Here is a 9245-nt window from a genome sequence, read left to right on the forward strand (position 1 = left end):
CAAAATCAGCATACACTGAAACACCAATGAACCGTAATCGGAAAAAAATCACCAGAATCGTAATATACATTAATCACCAATGAACAACAATAAACACCAAAATCGTAATATACAAGAATATATATATATATATTCATCTAATAAACTGTTATTTTACAATTTATAAAATAAAAATAAAAAAAATAAATCACGAAAATCCTTGAATCTTCAATCCTTCTTCTACGTTAAATCGCTGCAATTGTAATTAATTAATTTTTTTTGAGCTAATACAACCTACATCAATTAAAACACCAAAAATATAATTTTAGAAATTTAAAACTCAGAAAAACGCAGAAAATTCGAACCCACAAAAACCAAGATATTTCAAAACCAGAAAAAAACAAAAGTTTCGAACCCTGAACAACCCAAAAAAAATTAGAAATGTAGAACCCAGAACTCAGAAACTTTGAAAGAAAATAAAACAAAAAAAAAATCAATACAAAACGAAGAAAAACCAACCACAACTCAGAAACCAATAAACCCAGAAAAAACCCAAAAAAAACCCAGGAGTTTTGAACTCAGAAAACCCAAAAAAACCTAAAAATTTCGAAATTTAAACCCAAAAAACCCAGAAACTATGAATAAAAAAAAATAAACTAACAAAAACCTAAATACCAATAAACCCAAAAAACGGAGAAAAAACCAACAAAAACCCATGACCCAGAAATCGAAACCCTAACCTCAAAGAACTTAGAAACCCTAACCTCAAATCTTGATTATCTACGGCGACGACGATGGTTGTTATGCTTGGTGTCGTTGGTTGTTGACAAGAGTAAGAAAAACGAGAGAAATGAAAAAAAAGCGAGAGATGAACAAGAGATAAGAAGGAAGTGAAAAAAGAGAGATCAGAAGGAATAGAAGAGAGAGATCAAAGATAAGAAAGAAGAGAAGAACAGAGAGAAGAGATGAAAGAGATCAGAGAAGAGAAGAGGGAGAAGAACGAAGAACAGAGATGAGAGAGAATGAGAGCAAAAAAGAGGCGGATGAGAGAGAAGGAGAATAGTGTTAAGGGTTTATAAGAAGCCCGATTTTTTTTTTTTTTATAAAATATTATTTGACACCGGTTTGGCTTGAACCGGTGCGAAATCCCACTGGTTTTCTCTCTCTTTTTTTTTCTCTTTTTTAATTTGTACCGGTTAACCGGTGCGATAAGGATAAAGCCGCACCAGTTTAATAGGAACAGGTGCTAAAAGTCTGTATTCCCAATCCCGCCCATTTCTTTCCCACCGGTTTTAATAAACCGGTGCCAAAAGTGCGGTGCCTATTTCCTTTTTTCTACTAGTGAGCCTTTAAGTCTCATGATGAGCAATTGATTTGACTGGTAATCGGCCTGATTAAAATTTTTATCAATGATCAACCTGATGACGATCACCTTATTGATAAGCGCCTAAGAATTAACTCCATATAAAGCAAAAGCGCCTAATCATTGGCTCATCACACTTAAAAGCACCTAAGCATTGGTTAGACGCGCACTGGCAGAGCATATTACACCTAAAACATTGGTTAAGCATGTCTAAAACACCTAAGCATTGGTAGGATCAGACGCATTTCATTACACCTAAGCATTGGTTAATCTCGCTTAAGCATTGGCGAGGTTTGAGGATCGCTAGGCATTGTGGTCTTCGACGACTTTCCCTAGGGTATGGAGGTCGTCAGCATTAGTTAGTCCCGTCTAAGCATTGGCGAGATTTGGAGATGGCTACATACTGCAGTCTTCTACGGTGTCCCTAAGCATTGTGGAGATTGTCAAATGGCAAAGCACTGCCACAACATCAACAACAACGATGAAGCACAGCCGAGGAGAAGCACTGCCACAACAACAACAATAGCGGCGAAGCACTGCCACAATATTAAAGATGGCAAAGAACTGTCACCTTCAGCGATATTCCCTAGGGTATGGAAGATTGTCACTACAAATGAAGATAGCAAAGCACTGCTGCCCTCGACAGTGTTCACTAAGCATTGTGGAGGTTGTCAAACAAATTGGATCTGACAAGATGTATGTACTCGACGGTGCAAGATACGCGTTTCTAACTCCCTTGTTTGTAAAACTAACATTTTTCTGCAGGTATCGGCAATAAAAAGAATAATTTAGAATCGCAGAATATTCTAAATCATTCTACGTCCCTATCGATCTACTTTTACTATGTTTTCGAAACTTACGTTTCTCCAAACTCAGTCAAAGTGGGAGCTGTTGTAGACACCTGATTATGTCTCCCCAAAACCAAACCCAGTGATGAGTACCTTTTACGTCTTTGATTATCGAGTTGGGTGAAGAGTTGAAGAGTTACGTGAATTTCCCTTTAGCCTTGATTATTTCTAACCTTTGCTAAAGAGTTTTAAGCCAAAATCATTTATTTTGTGCCTTTAAAACCCAAAATCATTTATTTCGTGCCTTTAAAAATCATTCATTTCGTGTCCTCTTTATAAAAATGCCTAAAACAATTTATTTTTGTCCATAGTCCTGGTCCAATGATTGTTTATTTGGATGAGGCTTGAGAAGAGCTTTCAAACGATATATTATAAACCCAAATCCGACTTAAAACGAAGAAGTTATGGCCAAAATACTAAACCGAGGCCAAACCGAGCCATACCTACGACCTAATGACCATGCGGAGGGTCCATTAACCTTAAAAATCATTCCTAAATCCCTATATTTTATTATTAGCTTCTAAAATCCTCTAGAAGGTTCTAATTTATCTTATTTTTAAAATAATAAAAATTTAAGAATTTTACTTTGGATAAAACACTTGTTTTCAATGATTTTAATTCTGATAAAATTAGAATACGCACGAATATTCGATTAACCCAATTTGATTGGAAGTCGGATTCTGTATGAATTCTATCTTCTAAAAAGTATTGCAAGCGACAAAAATATCGCGTCGCGATGGATCCAATTTTACTCTGAATCAAATTCTGACTCTTTTCTGATATTTCGACCTACTTTTATCTTTATAAATAGAGGTCGTTCAAAGGAATGGTGTCCTTCAAACAAGTGTATTATTCTGATAGAGGGTTCGGAATTATTATAAAGCTAATTATTCAGTGAGGTCAAGTGATCGGAATGCCTAACTGGAGGCTGCTTCCGATCAGTAATATTAATGTATAATTAATATTACAGCTTAATCATGACCGAACCCTTCGGGTCACACCCAATCGAGTAACCAAACTGAAACGACGAATTAATTAGAAGGATTAAATAAGTTATTAGAGTATTACGAATAAAGACGTCGGATATCGGGCTTAGAGCGTCGAAACCGAGCATCATAAGCCGAGTCGTATTTAGAAGTCGACGAGACGAGAAATCGAGCAAACGACAAGTTTAAGCTAAGCCGTAGCTTCGCATTGGCCTAGCCATGCGAAGGCTAGGTTAGCATAGGGCACCAACCGCATCGCATGGATGTGCCGCAAGCCAAGCATGCATGTTTGTGCTAGGCTTGCTGGTCGAGCATACTTGCGGGGCTGGTGCGCCTAGTCGCACGCGAGCTAGCACCTGCACGCATGGCTAGGCTAGTAGAGGCCTTGCCGAAAGCATCGGGCTGCTTGCACGCAAAGGCGAGCATCACCCCTCGCAAGCAAGGCACCAGGTGCTAGCAAGGCGCGGTGGGCGATGCTAGCGAGCGATGCACCCAGCAGCAGCCCGCTAGCAAGCGTGGCATGCATGCTGAGCAGCTTGCACTCACTGTCGAGCTGGCAGGCCCGGCCAAAGCACCATGCCGCCAGCTGGGCGTGCCTTGGTGCTCAAGCTCGAGCGCCAGCTGGTGCGTGCTGGTTGGATGCCTTGGGGAGCCCAGTTTTGGTGGATTGCTTGGGGAGCAAGGGGAGGATGGTCCCCCCCCTTGTGATCCTCACCTAACCCCTTGCTCACCACTTGACACTTGTTATTTGTTGACTCACTTGCATTGCAATTTGATTTTTGAATTAAATTAAATTGAATAAAATGCATTTTACCAACTCTCCCACATTGATGGGAGATTGGAATTCAAGGGCTCCCTTCCCTATAAATGCCAATCATTTGGCATTGGGAAGGGACACTTGAGTTGTGAACTTTAAGGGATCTCCAAGAAGAGAATAGCTTAGTTCTAATACTCTAAGTTCTTTTAGTCTAGCCCCGACTAAGCTTCAGGATAGGGCCCGTTCGGGTCGGGTCTCGAGGGTGAGAGCAGTCAGAGGCTTGCGCATTTGCGGAGCTTTACGCTTTCAAGTACGAGCTCTTAGAAAGAACGAAGCACCCATGAAGGGTAAGATCGTCTTTTCTTCTTTCTCTCTCCTTGTTATTAATTATGTGGTTGTTAATTCATTAATATGCATGTTTCGTTACTTTAATTTGTGTGCGGATTTTGGGAGGGTTTCATTCCGCGTGGTGCTGGACACTACGAAACCCAAACAGCGGTATCGGAGTCGCGCTCATTTAATTATTGTAACTAATAATTAATTAAGGTGAATTAAATGGATTTAAATTTCTTGTTTTGCTTTCTAATTAGATTAGAAGCTCGTTTTAATTAGTTTTAATCTCGTATTTATACCAATTTTGGCTAAAGAACCCAGATTTTGACCCAAAAGTAATGAATTTTGGGTGGAATTGATGTTCTTAATCAGTTTTGACCATCTTTGAGAATTGTCCAGAAGCCAAAATTCACCCAGAGACATGTTTTTAGTTGGGTTTTTCATTTTTGACGAAAAAATTTTAAATTTTTAAACCTTGATTAATTATGGTATGTTAATGTTAGATTATGTGTATGGTTAAATCATTAATCTACTACAATAATAACCCTTATTAAGCATGTTTATGATCAAATTTGGTGCTAAATTTGGTGAGTTCATCTTTCACATAAACTTGCAATTTCAAATCTTTGCAAATTAATTGCATCAAGTGTGAATGTTTATGGTCAATTTGTAATTTTAAAGTCCCTAAAAATGTTAAAGATCTAATCTTTAATTGTTTATTTGGTTAGAACTTTACTTTCTAAACTCCATGTTGAACTAATTTTGGATTTTGTCATTTTGAGTTGATTAAGGTCTTAAAAGTTCAAAACTTGTGATTGAAATTTAATTAATCTTCATATTGGAAGATGTAATTTTTTAAGTTTATACAAGTTAGTGTTGGAAATCTTCATTAGATGATTGTGTTTATTTTTCAAACTCCTTTTATTTTGTCAAATCTCATTATTAATTTATGTTTGGTTAAATTAATTGTGAGAATAGCCCTCAATTTTTGTAGCATCAAATTGAGCCAAAAATAATTTGAAGAATGATTCTTGAATTAGTTTTAGTTTGTGCACTAAAAATTTAATTTATAAAGTTTGACTTATTTTACTGTCATTTTTGCTTAATATTGGTTCTAAAATTAATTTAGAATTAATTTTAATATCACACGAAATCGGGATAAAATCCCAAGGGCACGAGCACGCAAATCGAGGCACACAAACCCCGAGCACTTCCTCGCCCAGCCATGTTGCGGGCTATTACGTGGATGCTAGAGCCTGATTGCAAGTGCTGCTAGGCAGCGAGACTTGCGAACACTAGGAGGCCAGCCACACGCTGCCAGCGCCAGCAACGTGTGAGCATGCGTAGCATGCTGCGAGGCTGTTGGTGCCAACAAGCGTGGCATGCGATGCTAGCTGGGCATGCCAACACTCGGACGCAAGCTTTGGCTTTAGTGCCTAGCAAGGCTAGCCCCATGGCTTGGATGATAGGCCCTCGGCGGGTTAGTGGGCTACTACTTTGCGATTTTTGTCGTTTTAATTATTTTATTCAATTATTAAAACGAGTCTAGGCCTCGTTTTTTTTGCCGGCACTTGCAAAATCATTTGGCAAAATTTGGGTTAACCGGCTTAATTAAATTAATTGGATTAATATTTATTAAGTTGGATGCGGAATTTAGTGTGAGCTTCTTTAATTACTTGAGCTAATTTTAATGTGTTTTAATCACATAATAAATTAACAACTTTGACTAGTTTTAATTAGGCGCCTTAATTGGAATAACCATCTAAGTTAGTTACTAGTTTGAGCGTGTTATGCATTGTTACTTGTTTTACGTTGTAAAATGCATGGGCCATTCACATATAATGAATGGATGAATGGGATGAATATTTAATCACAGGTTTCGTGAAAATGGCAACTAGTGGGGCCCAATTAGGATAGTACACTACAAGAAAACAATCAATCAACGACGGAAAAAATCCGTCGGAAAACCCTGAAATTCTGTCGGAAACGGCCATTTCCGACGGAATTCCGTCGAAAGACCTTTTGTAGGAAATTTGCGATATTCCGTCGGAAAATACCTTTCTGACGGAATTTCCGACGGATTTTGTTCTGTCGGCGCTTTTGTTGACTTTCCATGTAAATCCGTCACAAGGTTCTGACGTAAATGTCCGTCGGAGTCAGATATTTTCCGACGGAAATTTCCGTCGGTAGGGGAGATGTTCCGACGGAATTTTCCGTCGGAGGCGGTATATTTTCCGTCGGAAAATAAAAAAAAAAAAAAAAAACCCCACCCCAACCTCACCACCAGCCAACCCCCTGCCCCCCTACCCTCAACCTCAGACCACCACCCACAATACCCCCACAACCCAGATCACAACCCACGAAACCAAACCCCACCCCCCTACCCTCAACCTCAAACCACCACCCACAAAACCCCCACAACCCAAATCCCCACCCACAAAACCCCCTAAGCCACAACTACCCACAATCCACCACCACTACAACCAAATTCAGACATCCACCACCTCCACCGAGAATAAAAAAAACGAAAATTCAAAAAAAAAAAAAAAAAAAAAAACGAAAAAAACGAATCTAGTACGCAAATTCAATAATACAAAATTGAATATGCAAAATCAAAATCCCAAAAAAAAAAAAAAAAACAGATCTAACACTAGAACAGAAAAAATGAATATACAAATTAAAAAAACAGATCTAATAAGCAAATTCAATAATACAAAATCAAAATCGAAAAAAAATAAAAAAAAACACGAAAAAAAACAAATTATACAAATCTAAATCAAAATCAGAAAAAAACAAACAAAAAAGTCAAAAAAAATTTCTTCAAATGCCGGTTACTCGGTTGTGGGTCTCGATTTTGACGAATCCCGTGAAGCTCTGCCCGCATGTCGGTGGAGAACACTTGTTGGTGGTTGTGTTGATGTCGGTGGAGATAGTTTCGCCGGCGATGATTGATCCGGACACCCATAGCAAGTTTTTGACGAAAATTGAGGAAAAAAAAACCAAGATTAATTTGAGATTGAAAATGAAGAGGAAATAGAAGAAGGAGAAAGGAAAGAGAAAGGAAAGAGAAGAAGGAGAAAGGAAAGACAAACAAAAAGAGAAGAAGGAGAAGAGAGGAGAGGGAAGGAGATGAGAGGCGGAGAGGAGAGAGAAATATCAGAATAGAGAAGAGGGAAGGAGATGAGAGGCGGAAAGGATGAGAGGAGAGAAGAGAGAAATAAGAAATATATGAGGGGATGGGAATCCGGGATATCTAGGTTTTTGTTTTTGTTTTTTTTTTTTAAATCAAAAATCCGTCGAAAAATTCCTACAGAATTAAAATCCCTCGAAATTAATAATTTCCAACGGATTTTTTTCCCTCGTAATGTACAGCTTCCGACGGAAAATTCCGTCGGAAGAAATTTTCCGAGGGAATATTCCGTCGGAATTTGTAAATTCCGAGGGGAAAAAATTTCGTCGGAATATTTCCGAGGGATTTTCCATCGTAATGTACCTTTTCCGACGGAATTTTCTGACAGACCCTAATACCGTCGGAAAGTTTGAAATTTCCGACGGAATTTGCGTCCGTCAGAACGATTCCCTCGGAAAACGGCCTATTTCTAGTAGTGGTAAATGCAGACTGCGATCCGTTATGTATTTTTGTAAATCTAAATACGGTATGCAAACCGTTGCGTATTTTTGTACCTTAATGTTTAGAATAGTCCTAGTCATAATTACTAGTAGTTGCATAATTGGTGGAGATGTCTCGGAGACGATGTTTCTAAGAAGAAAAGCCAAGAGGATGCAACGAAGACCCTTGAAGACTTGAAGACTCAGTTGATTTCGGTTAATCTCAACTATATCAGTACGGAGTCCTTAGATGTCGTGGCAATGGAGATAAAACATCAAGAAAGCATTAGATGCGACGTTTTATCGAACCAAGAATAGCTTAGAGCTATTAGCAATTAGATTGCGTACCTAAAAATATTAAGTGTTAAGACAAGCCAAAGCATGCTTACTCACTTTTTGATTTTTGGGATCTAAGAATCGTTTTATTCTCGCCTAAAAGAGACAAATTTAAATGTGTGGATAAAACACTTAATAAGATTGAAAATTTGCATGTATGATTTAAATTTCAAACTTATTAGTTTTATGAATGGTTTTTTATTTCAAATTCTTTCAATTGTAGAAACATGTCTGCAAATAACTCAAACAACCAATTTTCGTTAAGCTCAATTCTCGACAAGGAGAAATTGAGTGGGCCAAATTTTCTTGATTGGCAAAGGAACTTGCGTATAGTTCTCATGCAAGAGCAAAACGAATATGTCCTTAATGAGGAAATGCCCGACGCTCCTAATGATGAGGTCAGTCAAGCTATCCTAAACCGATGGTAAACTGCCAATCGGGATGTCAAGTGCATCATGTTGGCCACGATGTCTCCGGACCTCCAAAAGACTTTCTTTGAAAAGGAGACAACTTTTGAGATCATTTCTGAACTTCAATTAATGCTCCACGAGTAGGCCCGAACATAGAGGTTCGAAACCCATAAGCAGATCTTTGAGAGCAAGCTCAAGAAAGGAGAGCCAGTCAGCCCACATGTACTTAAAATGATTAGATAATTTGAGAACATGGAAAGGCTTGACGCTGGGTATTCGATCAAGATGGCAATTGATATTATTCTTCATTTGCTGCACAAAGGCTATGATCAGTTCAAGATGAACTATAATATGCACAACATGGAGAAAACCCTCACCGAGCTTCATAGGATGTTGAAGCAATCCGAGAAAACGCTCAACGATGACGGGAAGCATGACATGCTTATGATAAAAAAAGGGCAAGCCATTCAAGCGCTCGGGCCAGAAGAGAGGCTTTAAGGGGAAGAGTAATAAGACTTTTCCGCCTTAGTCAAACGCTACCAAGAGCAACAAGGTCAAGAAGATAGCCTCTTCTTAATCCGATTCCGAATGTTTCTATTGCAAGAAGAAAGGACATTGGAAGCG

The sequence above is a fragment of the Chenopodium quinoa genome, unplaced genomic scaffold (assembly GCF_001683475.1).
Source record: "Chenopodium quinoa cultivar QQ74 unplaced genomic scaffold, ASM168347v1, whole genome shotgun sequence".
Classification (NCBI taxonomy): domain Eukaryota; kingdom Viridiplantae; phylum Streptophyta; class Magnoliopsida; order Caryophyllales; family Amaranthaceae; genus Chenopodium; species Chenopodium quinoa.